The following is a 12782-nucleotide window of genomic DNA, read 5'->3' on the forward strand; positions in this document are numbered from 1 at the left end:
CGAGGATCACAGGAGGTGTCCGACGCCGGGACTCGAACCAAACCCGTGATGTCACATTTCCGCCTATAGACAGAGCTGTATACGGGGAAAAAAAGTGCAGGTGCTCACCAAAAGGAGCGGTGGAGTGTGAGGCACTGCTAGGGGCGGAGCTAGGGGCGGGCTAAGTTTTCAACCTTTCCAAACTTCATATGCAAGAAATCCAAGAGCATTGTAAGCAAATTGGAAGTATTTGTCTAATGGTTATAGCCCTAACAATCATTTATAAAGCATTTACTAATAAGGGTATATTCAAAACCATCTCTGAATTTTACCATCAAAGCTTTGCATGCTTGAATTTTTAGAAACGCTTATTTATAATGAGAAACTAGAACTGCGAGTCCCAGCATGCAAAAGCATTACCAGCTAAAATCTAGAACTGTCTGAAAGTCTAAGGCATTTCATGGAGCTGCCTGTAGCATTTGGGTTAGGCATGGTTTCCCGTAGGAAAAAAAGCAGTTTAAATGCACCAAACCCAAACAAATTGTGTTGCCTTTAAGGTATTTTTTTTTGTTTGAGGGTAATCATAAAGTTGCCGGCAAGGGCGGAGATTTACATTCAAGTAAAAATGCCTAATTTAAATTGCTGATGAACTAACATTTTCAGTAATTGAAACAATGGCATGCTGAAAGGCTGTACTGCCCTTAAGAAGGGTCCCCACGCCCTTGTCCATTAGTTTTATGGTGGACTCTCAACTCCTACTGTGCAGGGTCAAACGGTCACCTCCCAACACTGCTGTAAGAGTTACAGAGTAACAGGACAAGATTGCTGTGTCCAGGTCACAAGAGCTGCGGTCCTGGCGCTCCTGTGCGATCTCAGCCCAGGATTGCAGAATCAGAGCTGGTCATGTGAAAAGTGCTGCAGAGGCAAGCGAAAATGAGGAGCGAACAAATAAAAACCAAAAGGCCTGGGGACCCGTTTCTGGCATTTCAGCCGTCTTCAGCCCGGCTTGCTTGAATCCGGTGGCAAAGTGAGCAAGGGACTCACATCTGAGCATACCCTGCTAACTTATGGCGAACAAAGAAAAACCAAAGGAAATGATGGATGGAGCGTTGACAATACAAGAACTCACCCCCAGTCAACTGATCTGGGTTTAATCCATCACCGTTCTTTAGCCCACTCTGCCACCCCAGTTCAGACATGGCCATATGCAAATCAGTCTGACCCTGTGCTTCGAGGGAACAGTCCAGTCCGAACTGCCAAGCCATGCCTTCCCTGGACCAGAAACAAGCTTCCGAGGACCGGTTTCTGACATTCCAGCCGTCTTCAGCCCGGCTTGCTTGAATCCGGTGGCAAAGTGAGCAAGGGACTCACGTCTGAGCATACCCTGCCAACTTATGGCGAACAAAGAAAAACCAAAGGAAATGATGGATGGAGCGTTGACAATACAAGCACTCACCCCCAGTCAACTGATCTGGGTTTAATCCATCACCGTTGTTTAACCCAAGTTGGCAGGGTATGCTCAGAAGTGAGTCCCTTGCTCACTTTGCCACTGGATTCAAGCAAGCCGGGCTGAAGTGGCCATGTCTGAACTGGGGTGGCAGAGTGGGCTAAAGAACGGTGATGGATTAAACCCAGATCAGTTGACTGGGGGTGAGTGCTTGTATTGTCAACGCTCCGTCCATCATTTCCTTTGGTTTTTCTTTGAAAATGAGGAGCATCACGTGTGTCTAGGCAAGGCACCCATGAGTACCGGTACTCTCCTTGTCCTAGGAGAAGTTCTGGTACTCAAGGGGCAAAAATTAAAAAGTGCTGGTACTCCGTACCAGTGAGTAACGGCCCATTTGAAGCACTACCTATACATGTTGTTTTTGTATATATTAAATAGAGCGAACTCGACCCGAAGGTATTGGAGCGCTTTACATGAGCACCAGTCACATCACACAGAATCACAGGAAGCTGAGCCGACGCCGAGACTCAAACTTGGGTCCTCAGTGCCATAGTCGGCAGCTCTGGCTGTTAGGCCATAACCTCTCCACAGCGTCTTGGGAGGTCGGCTTCTATGCGCACTCAACTAAGCTACTTCCTGGGTGGGTCCACGGATGCGCCTATTCTGCCCTCAAGGACCATCAGCTTGGGACCACTCCCGCCCAGGGAGGAAAGTTCCCTGGTTCCGTCTGTTTCTCACATCCTCTGCTGACATCATGCGCATGGAGGTGACGCTTGCCTGCACCATGTCTGAAGCATGTCTCTGACCCTTCAAGCGCCTCATTCTACAGCCTGCCAACCAAGCACTCCAAAAGAGCGCTTTGAGTATGATGCAAACAGGAGCGCTTCACTTCCTCGTCATGGTAATGAAGCGCTACATAAATGCATACCTACGTTATGGTAATGAACTTTTTAAAGCGCATGTGCAGCAGAAGGTTTCTTAGCGCTAGTTGGGTGAAGTAGACAGGATTAAAAAAATGCTTGAAGAAACAGATGGTTCTTAAGGGAATCTCTGAAGTTACGAAGGGTGTCATGGGGCACAGATTACCTGGGGCTGCTCTAAGGCTTCGCAGCTCGCACTGGCAAATGTCGCCTACCATTCACGTACTTTGTAGCAGGCATATTAACCCTCTGTGCTGTGTGGGTGTTAGGAGTGCCCATGTGAGTGCACGGCGAGTGCAGGCCTGGCTCCAGGAATTTTTATCTGGATGTGAGTGTGAATCAAAAAGAAAGAGGTAGTCTAAGAAATCTGTGAAGACCAGTTATGTGATGCACTTGTTAAAGTTTGATATATGTAAGAGGCTGAGTTCCTTTAGGGGCTGTATACTTTATATACTTTTTTGACTAGTCTGAGTAGGATTCTGCTTATCAGGGCGCCAGTCTCTCTGCTTTCTCCCCTAAATTCTTATGTTCAGTACTTAGGTACATCCCAGATTGGATACTGGGGTTCCCGTATCAGTACCTAGTATATGGTACTAAGGTACCCAGGGCATAGGTACCCCGGAGGTCCTCCATGGGCTGGAAGCATGTATTATGCCACCCATGAGAGACTACTCAAACTGTGACTACAGGCCTGCCATTGCAGCCTGTGTATGCTGGTGCTAGCACCACTTACTAAAGATATAGGTTTCCTATATTTGGAGTCACTGCACTCAAAACCTATAATTCACCCCTGTAGCAGGCGTTATCAATCATAAAGATATGGTGCTTGGTTCTAAGTGTGAGGGAGCCCCTGCATGAGCACGACAACCCTACATCCTACAGAGTCCATTCTCCCAGGTGGTGAGATAGCCATATACCATCTAGAGCATTCTATGATTGTCTAAGACCTCCGAAATCACCATTAGGGTTGTCTGGACTGGTGCAGGGTGTCCACTTAGACAGGTGTACAACATATACCAGGCCAGCCTCTCACATTTACCACACGCAACACTCCCTTTTTCCATGTGATCACATGTTCAGCACAGCTTGCTCTGTCTCCGTGTGATAACCTGCACCCACCTCCTCTATGTTCACATGTACAGCACCTCCTGTGTGTCATTACATGTAGCGTTCCCTTTTCCATGTGATCACAAATATAGCACAGCTTGCTCTGTCTCCGTGTGATAACCTGCACCCATCCCCTCAGGGTTCACATGTACAGCACCTCCTGTGTGTCATTACATGTAGCGTTCCCTTTTCCATGTGATCACACATACAGCAAAACTTGCACTGTCTCTGTCTCTCACACTTTAAATCTTTCTCTCCCCATGTGATGTACATTGTCCCTCCTCTCTCTCAGTGCTGGCCCCTCCCTCTTTTATCAGCCCCCAGGGGTGGGGCACGAGGGGACAGTAGGAGACAGAGACACCCTGTGATGTCTCACATGACATCCACTGAACGAGGCTCCTTGGTAAACAAAGGATGTCAGTGTTTCCAGAGCAAGCACATGACATGGAGCCAGGAGATACAGAGGCAGCATTCAAGCCCTGGACCTTACTTTTAATACAATAATGAATGCACAAAAAATAAACATTTCACTTGTCACTACTGCACGAATCTCACCAGCCCATGCAGGCTCACTCGTAGAATGAAGTATTACTGCCACTCACACTACCACCTATTCTGTACTTAATACCAGACCCTCCAAACACACAGCACACTCACACTACAGCTCATTCTGCACTAAATCCCAGCCCCTCCAAATGCTCATTGCACTCACACTACCACCCATTCTGCACTGAACAGCAGCCTCTCCAAACACACGGGCACTCACTACTGCTCATCCTGCACTGAATACCAGCCCCTGCAAACACACCACCACTTACACTACCACTCATTATGCACCAAATACCAGACCCTCCAAACACACCACCTTACACTATCCCTTATTCTGCATGGAATACCAGCCCCTTCAAAACACACTTCACACTCACACTACTGCTTAGTCTGCACGGAATACAGCTCCACAAAAACACTGCACATTCACACTACCACTCTGAATTCTAGCCCATCGAAACACACACCCACTCGTGCTACCACTCATTCTGCACTGAAGACCAGCCCCTCTAAACACTCCACTCACTCATAATACCACTCATTCTGCACTGAATACCAGGCCCTCTAAACAATCCACTCACTCATACTACCACTCATTCTGCACTGAATACCAACCCCTCTAAACACACCTGCACTCACAAAACTGCTCATTCTGCAATGAATACCAGCTCCTCCAAACATATGCCCATTCACACTACCACTCATTCTGCACTCAATACAGCCCCTCTAAACACACACCCACTCACACTACCCCTCGTTCTGGACTGAATACCAGCCAAACACACATGCACTCAAAATATCGCTCATTCTACACTGAAAGCTAGCCCCTCCACAAACACACTCACTCATACTACCACTCAGTCTAGACTGAATGCCAGCCCCTCCGAACACACCCCCACTCACACTACCGCTCATTCTGAAGTGAATGGTGCACATGTTCCTCTGGTCAGCTGTCTTGCAATGGTCAGCCTAACATACCCATTATAAACCTCTCAACCTAACTATCTTAGATAGCCGGGTTGAGAGCCTAGGAATGCCTCCAGTGGCCTCAGGAGCGGCGAGAGAGGCCCTCCCTTCAGCTCACATGCGGCGCCAGGGTTGGTTAAGCCCAGCAGAACTTGATGTCAGGAGAAGAAGACAAGCGAGCGAGGAGGACGTGTCTCCTGAAATCATGGTAAGTACCTTTTTTTTAATGTATTTCTTTTTATTTATATATATTTTTTAATGTATTAATCCATTTTCCCATCACTCCAATCGCCGTAGTTCCGAGCCGCCACTGCTCCCTGACACCGTTTTCTTGCGGAACAAAGACTATGTTATTAGTTTTGCTTTTGGAGCACTTTCAGTAACCTCTATGAGGTTTGGAAGAGGAAGGAAGGAGCTGTCTGTCTGTGCCCCAATCTAAACTGTGTCTGACTGTGATAAAATCCAAACCATGTCCAGCTCCTTGGAGGGGATAGAGGCAGGGAGAGGTGAAGGGCGAAACATATGCACATACACACTCACACACACACAAAGACACATGGATAAACCCCCAACCTCCGCTCCACCCCCTTCCCGTGCCTCTGCAAGGAGGTTGGAGGCTGTTTGGGTTTTTTCTTAGCCTCAACTGTGAATACCACACCTGAACCCGGAGTCTTCTGAGACCCAGGGAGTTCTACGAAGCCCAGACATTACTGACTAAAAGACAGCTGGAGGAGCCCTGGGTGGTGTGACTTGGGAGGATGCCACCTCTTTCTCTGATCCTGAAATCCCTGCAGATGTCAAACATTAATTTAAAAAAAATATTTTCTCACATTTCATAGACTGAATGACCAAGAATGTATGGGCAACAGAAAAAACCCTTGCAAGCCAATGTTCCCACACGTTTACCAATTAAACAAACAGTAACACTAATGTGTGCGTGAGCCTGACACACCCGACAAGACCAGGAGAAGTCTGTGACTTAGTGAAATCCATATAGTGTCAATGCGGTTATTAGCTACTCTCAATGTTGGCCTCTTCCTTTTCAGTGCAATAGCCCCCCAAACATGTGCACTACTGTTTTTATATTTGACACCATCAACCACCAGAAGCTGCTGCGTTTGACACCGTCAACCACCAGAAACTGCTGCATTTGACACCGCCAACCACCAGAAACTGGTGCGTTTGACATAATCAAACACCAGAAACTGCTGCCTTTGACACCGCCAACCACCAGAAACTGCTGCCTTTGACACCGCCAACCACCAGAAACTGCTGCCTTTGACACCGCCAACCACCAGAAACTGCTGCCTTTGACACCGCCAACCACCAGACACTGCTGCGTTTGACACCGCCAACCACCAGAAACTTCTGCGTTTGACACCGTAAAACACCAAAAACTGCTGCCTTTGACACCGCCAACCACCAGAAACTGCTGCCTTTGACACTGCCAACCACCAGAAATTTCTGCGTTTGACACTGCCATCCACCAGACACTGTTGCGTTTGACACTGCCATCCACCAGACACTGTTGCGTTTGACACCGCCAACCACCAGAAACTTCTGCGTTTGACACCGTCAATCACCAGGAAACTGCTGCATTTGACACTGCCAACCACCAGAAATTTCTGTGTTTGACACCGCCAACCACCAGAAATTTCTGTGTTTGACACCGCCAACCACCAGAAACTGCTGAGTTTGACCCCGTCAACCACCAGAAACTGCTACCGAGATTTAGAGACAGGAGTTGAAGGAACTTGTCTACTATGGCTTGAATCTTTCCTGGCAGACAGACATCAAGCAATTTCTACCCCCCCTGTCCGATCAAAGGTTAGGAAAACGGAACATGTTTCACATATAGGTACGTCCGTGAAGCATGCTAACACGCTGCTAATTGTAACCATTGAGAAAAAGTGCTCACTGCTCGAGCCCTTTAGATAATTTTCACATTTGCATACGAGAGATGGCTAGTTGGCTACAAAAGAAAGGCCTAAAGTTTGATGAATGAAACACAAAGGGGCAGATTTATGTTGGGAATGCGCCACGTTTGCGTCACGCAACTGCGGCGTAAACGTGGTGCATCCCTACGACCCATTTACAACGTGACGCATCTAGGCAGATGCGTCACGTTGTAAAGCCCTGCGCCACTTGTGGGCGTTCCGGCGCAGGGTGGGCGTTCCGGGGCAGGTGCGCCTCACAAAAGTGGCTGAGTGAAATCTATAAGATTTCACTCAGTCACTTTCAGGCCAATGCTGCGTCAAAACCCTGCGCCTGCTTGAAGCAGGCGTAGGTCTTGATGCAGCATTGTAAATATGGGGCACCCCCGAGCCTTGCTGGAGCTGCGTCGCGCTTGCGTCGCAACTCCAGCAATGCGCCACCTTTACGGCACAGATGCGTCACGCATCTGTGCCGTTTTTGCCCCACGGTGCGCCGCATTGTAAATGCGGCGCACCATGGGTGGCGGAGCAGCGGCGCAAAATAACTGGCGCATCCCTGGGGATGCGCCAGTTATCATAAATCTGCCCCTGAGTTTCCATGCTGCTCTCCCTCCAGTGCTCCTGAATCACTGGCAAGGAACCTCCAGCCGTGGCAGCGCAGAGTCCGCAGTCCACTCAGGGGGTGCGAAGCCTGGCAGTGTGTGTGGATGGAACACTCTCCCTCGAAGCGCACATTAACAAACAGCAGCTGCCTGTTTTGGGCTGATGATAAATCTGAGGAATATGTCCCAGTCCCGCTTCCGCTTGCAAGAAGGTTGGTCCCACCAAGCACAGGTCTGAGTAGGTTCGATTACTGCAATGCGTTTCTTTCTGGGAGCCCCGGAGCACCTAATCAATAGATTGAACCGGGGACCACGACTTGCAGCAAAATTGGCCTTGGATCAAACAAGAAGTGATTCCTCGTCAGAGGCGATGAGAGCCCTACACTCATTGGAAGTGAAAGAAAGAAAAACTTGAGGCATTGTGCACAGTACACCGGGCATGACATGACACTGGGCATGGGCGTAGGAGACACTAAATTTCTGGGGGGGACAGGGACAATCTTGTGGACTTTCCAGTGACCCTATACAAATCGCCCATTGTGAGAGACCGTACGCGCGTTAAATGTATACAATCGCATAGTTATGAAGAGAAATATTAAGAAAGGCAGGAAAGTAGTGGACTTGGAAGATGTACTGGCTACTCAAATGTGGTACTGAGATCATCCTGCTCAGTTGCTAAATGGTGACAAGTACAAAGAAATGCAATTGAGGGACTTGAGATAAAAACTTCGCTAGCAGTATCCTGAGCCGAGATACCATCAGGTGTAAAACTCCACATAGTTTTAAGAGCAATAGAGAATTGTGAAACACAGAACTAGGAGAGAGTGTGAGTGTGATGAACTGCACGAAGGCTCAAACATGGTGCAGGTAACCTCTAGCCTATAGTCCACCGGTACTCTGCCATAGCCTGCCCTTGCACCCAAAATATATAAGGGAGTGAGTAAAAATGTAGTCACTTAGCTGAAAATCTAATTTGTACAGTGTTCAAAAGCATAATTTTTCCTGAAATCCCACTTGAGTGTCCCTAATTCAAGATGACCCACAGCTGTCACATACAAACACAAACAGAAAGCTCGGAGGGCATGTGGCACTTGGCACATGTTTTATCAAGAAGATGCCCCAGCAGGGCTGACACTTCTAAAGGTGGACAGGCACCGACTGGTGCAGTAAGGTCATAAGGGCTACACACATTTCAAATGCTGGTTCAAGAGTGTGAGTAAATCTCTTGCACTTTTTGTGAATCACAAACACAAGCAGCTTAAGTGGGAAAATCAATTTTTAATTTGAGAACACTGTCAGGCCATTAATGGTAAAAGATTTGATAATGGGCAGTGCTTTAAATGGGCCGGTACTCACCGGTAATGAGTACCGGCACTTCCGAATTTTCTGTCCGCCAGTACCAGCACTTTTCTTAGTTGAGGGAAGAGTACCGGTACCCTCATTGAGAGCACAGCAGGCTCAGGCTCAGTGACTCCTCCAGCTCAGGGCACATGCCGCTTTGCTTACGAGGAGCTTGCAAGTCACAGAGCGCATGAAAGGCCGTTTGCAGAGTCGCTGCTGGAGATTCCAGCAGTGCTCAATTGAATGGCCCCACTGCAGAGGTCTGAGAGGGCTTGCCTTGCGTCACGCTGTGATCAACAGTACAGGGTCTAAACCGACCGTGCACTGTTGATCAGGTGCGCAGCGGCTATCCGCTTAAAGTGTTCCTCCATCAGGCATGTGAAATGGGCTGGGGCTGCCAGTCATTAATCCTGTCCGATTTAGGGAAGTGCACGAGCAGCAGCGCCAAACAATCCTCTACCTTCCCAAAGATGTTTTTTTCAACTAAAAGTTCAGCACAAAGGCTGCTTTCCTTTGTGTGCACCTCTGTTGAAGCAGGAAACGAAGATGTAAAGTGGATAAATTATGTTTATTCAAGTAGTAACATCATAAGGGCCCAAACGCAGGTGGAAATAGTAACGTGTGAAGAACAGCTCTCAAACAATCCAATCAGCAGAACATTCTTTTTTTTTATTTCTGTAATTTTTTATTGTAAGTAAAAAAATATATATTTACATGGAGCATACATGAGTGGCGGAAAGAAAGAGGAGAAAAAAGAAAAGAAAAAAAAAAAAAGAAGAAGGCGCCGGGGGGGGGGGGGGGGGGGTGTGGGGGGGGTATAGTAATATTGTCCTGCAATAGTTCGTTCCTTGCCATGGTGCGTGGGGTCGGATAGTTCTACTAGTCCAAGAAGGAAGAAGAAGTCCGTTATCCGAGTCTTCCTTGGCGTTGTCTTCTTTCCCCCCTTTGATCTGCCTGGTGGGTATAGCACCCCGGACGATAGAGAGGATAGAGAGTGATAGAGGTAGGAGATAGGAGAGTGTACTTCCTAGCCGGTTTCTCTTGTTGGAGTGTCGGTCCCTGTGGTGTGTCCCTCGGTGGCTGTCTAGTGTCTGGTGTCTGCGCCTAGGGGGGTTTATGTGATGAAAGGTAGAGGTCTAAGGGCCTCCACATGTTTGATTGCCTGTGTGTTTTCGGTGTATATTTCGCTGTAATGTTATCTGCCCCTCTTAGGAAAGTGACCCAGTTGAGCCATGCCTGTGGTGTCGCTTTTGTGGTGTCTTTCCAGTTGCTTAGGATTATTTTGACTGCAGCCGTCAACAGTAGGTCAATGAGGTCGCGGTCTTCTGTCGTTGTGATGGACGGGGATGCAAAGCCCAGGACTAGACTTGGAAAATCTATGTGTATGGCTACACCAGTGATGTCATTGATAAGCTTCCCCGTTCTTTCCCAGAAATCCTTGATCTGGGGGCAGCTGAGTAAGAGATGCTCTAAATCCCCCCTACCTTCGTTACAGTTCCAGCATGTGTCGCTCTCTCGGATCCCCAGGGTGGATAGGCGGGCCGGTGTCCAGTAAGCCTTGTGCAGTAACCAGTATTTGGTCTGATTTAGTGAAGCAGTTATCTTTTTCCTAGTGGTCGATCTCCACAATTCGGCCTTTTCTGTTTCGCTTAGTTCCTTCCCTGCTACAGTCCCCCAGAAGTTTGTGACTTTGTCATTGAGTTTGGTGTGTTTGGGGCGTAGGGCTCTGTAGAGGTGTGCTATTTGGTGTCCTGTTTTGTTGAGATTAGCTGCAAGCTGTAAGAGCGAAGGTGTCTGACTTGTGAGGTTTGCCTTCCTAATAGCTACTTTTATTTTCAGGAAGTTGTATAGTTCTATGTTTTGTAGGTTGTGCGCTTCTTTGAGTGTGTCAAACGTTGTGTTCTCGCCTTGTCTTAGAAGGTCGTGGGCCGTGGATATGCCCTGTCCGTACCACACAGGCATGTCTAGAACCTTATCTCTGTATTTTAAGGTAGGGTTGTGCCAGAGGGATTCAAATTGGCCTCCCCTGATGCTTGTTGACAGTGTTTTGTCGACGCTCAGTAGAGCTGTCCTTGTGTTCTTGAGGACGGGGTTCTCCCTCACTGCTGGGTGTCGTGTGGCTGTCAGGAGTGTTATAGGGTTCATGCCTTTTAGTTGTCCGCGCTCAAATGATAGCCATGCTGGGGTGTATTCCTGTCTTGGGTCTAGCCAATGTAGTCCCTGTCTAGCTATGCATGCCGTCTGGAATCGCTTGAAATTCGTTATGTTCAGGCCACCCTGTTCTTTAGATAGCCTTAGCTTGTGTAGGCTTATTCTTGGTTTCTTCCCCCTCCAAAGGAAGCTGTTTAGTAACTTGTCAAGTGTCTTGTGGAAGCTCTCTGTGTTAGTCAGTGGGAGCATTGTTAGCAAATAGTTGACCATCGGTGAGAGCATCATTTTGATTGCCTCTATCCTTCCCCACCATGTTGTGAACCTGGGGGACCACCCTTCTACCTTGTCCTTGATTTTCTGTATCGTTGCGTGCTCGTTGTGTTCCAGTGTCATTCTTAGGTCCCTCTCGAAGAGGATACCCAGATATTTTATAGGTTTTGGTTGCCATGTTAGTCCTGATGTTCCTAATACTGTTCTTGTTGCGTGGATGTTTAGAGGTTTGCATTCAGATTTGTCTCTGTTAAGTTTGTACCCCGAGACCTTGGCGTATTTGTCAATGGTGTCAGTCAGTGCTTTTATGGATCTCTCTGGGTCTTCCGTGACTATTAGTACGTCATCTGCGTACGCCGCTAGCTTGAAAGTCTCTCCCCTATTGGTATCCCTACAATGTCCACATTGGTTCTGATCATCGTGAGGAGCGGTTCTATGGCTAGCAGGAATAGGGCTGGTGACAGGGGGCATCCTTGTCTAGTCCCCCTTCCCAAGTTGAGTGTGTTTGATGTGCCTCCGTTGACCACCACCCTTGCTTTGGGGTTCTCATATAGGGCCATCACCATCTTCCTATAGTTTGGACCTAACCTGAATTTCCCCATGCACTGATCCAAGAAGGGCCATGAGACTCTATCAAAGGCTTTCTCAGCATCTAAAGCTATCATGACTGCTGCGTTGTCGCTACGTGAGGAGTGGTTAATTACGTGGCATAGGAGTCTCGTGTTGTCATGTGACATCCGGTTTTTAAGATAGCCTACTTGCGAGTTGTGTATGAGTTTCGGAAGGTATGCGTTGAGTCTATTGGCTAGTATTTTTGCATATATTTTGCAGTCTACCAATGAAATAAACATGTGTTTTTTCAAACATAAACGCATTCCTTATGCGTTTTGATATGTGCTGTAACTGATATAGAGGTCATTATGTATCATCATATTTTACCCTTAGCCCTGCTGCTAGCCCCACCCCTTTCCCACACCTCTAACTAATTTTAATGAGTACCTGCACTTATTTTTTCCCATTTAAAGCACTGATAATGGGGCAACTCAGTTTACACTTGCCGCGCCTGCAAAAAGGGCCCTTCATATTTTTCTCCGGGTTCAGAGTGGTTCTGCCTGAATAAATGTAGCTTACCATTAATGTTATCAGCGTAGTCTATAATATCATTAGATACACAGTGGTCAAGCCATGGGTCTTCCATTTCCCTTGTTGTGGAATGTCATTGCTGGCCAGCGCACTGGAGCTGAGTCTGCGTTACACAAGAGGAGGGTATGGGTTTTAGGCAGAGCCACTGGAATCCTAAAACTGGGGAGCACAACATTTCACTGTCATGTCACACCTGGCTGGTCACATGTCAATGTCAGGTAAAATCAAAGTTCAGCAAATGGCAAACTAAAATTGGAGTCAAAGAACAGAAGAGAGGGAGAGGCGCAACAAAAAAGCAAGAAGGAGGGAGGGGGAAAAACGAGTACAACAGACCGACAGATGAATGCAGTGTAACAGCCCTTGGCTTTACTTA

This window comes from Lissotriton vulgaris, chromosome 7 (assembly GCF_964263255.1).
Source record: "Lissotriton vulgaris chromosome 7, aLisVul1.2, whole genome shotgun sequence".
NCBI classification, from domain to species: domain Eukaryota; kingdom Metazoa; phylum Chordata; class Amphibia; order Caudata; family Salamandridae; genus Lissotriton; species Lissotriton vulgaris.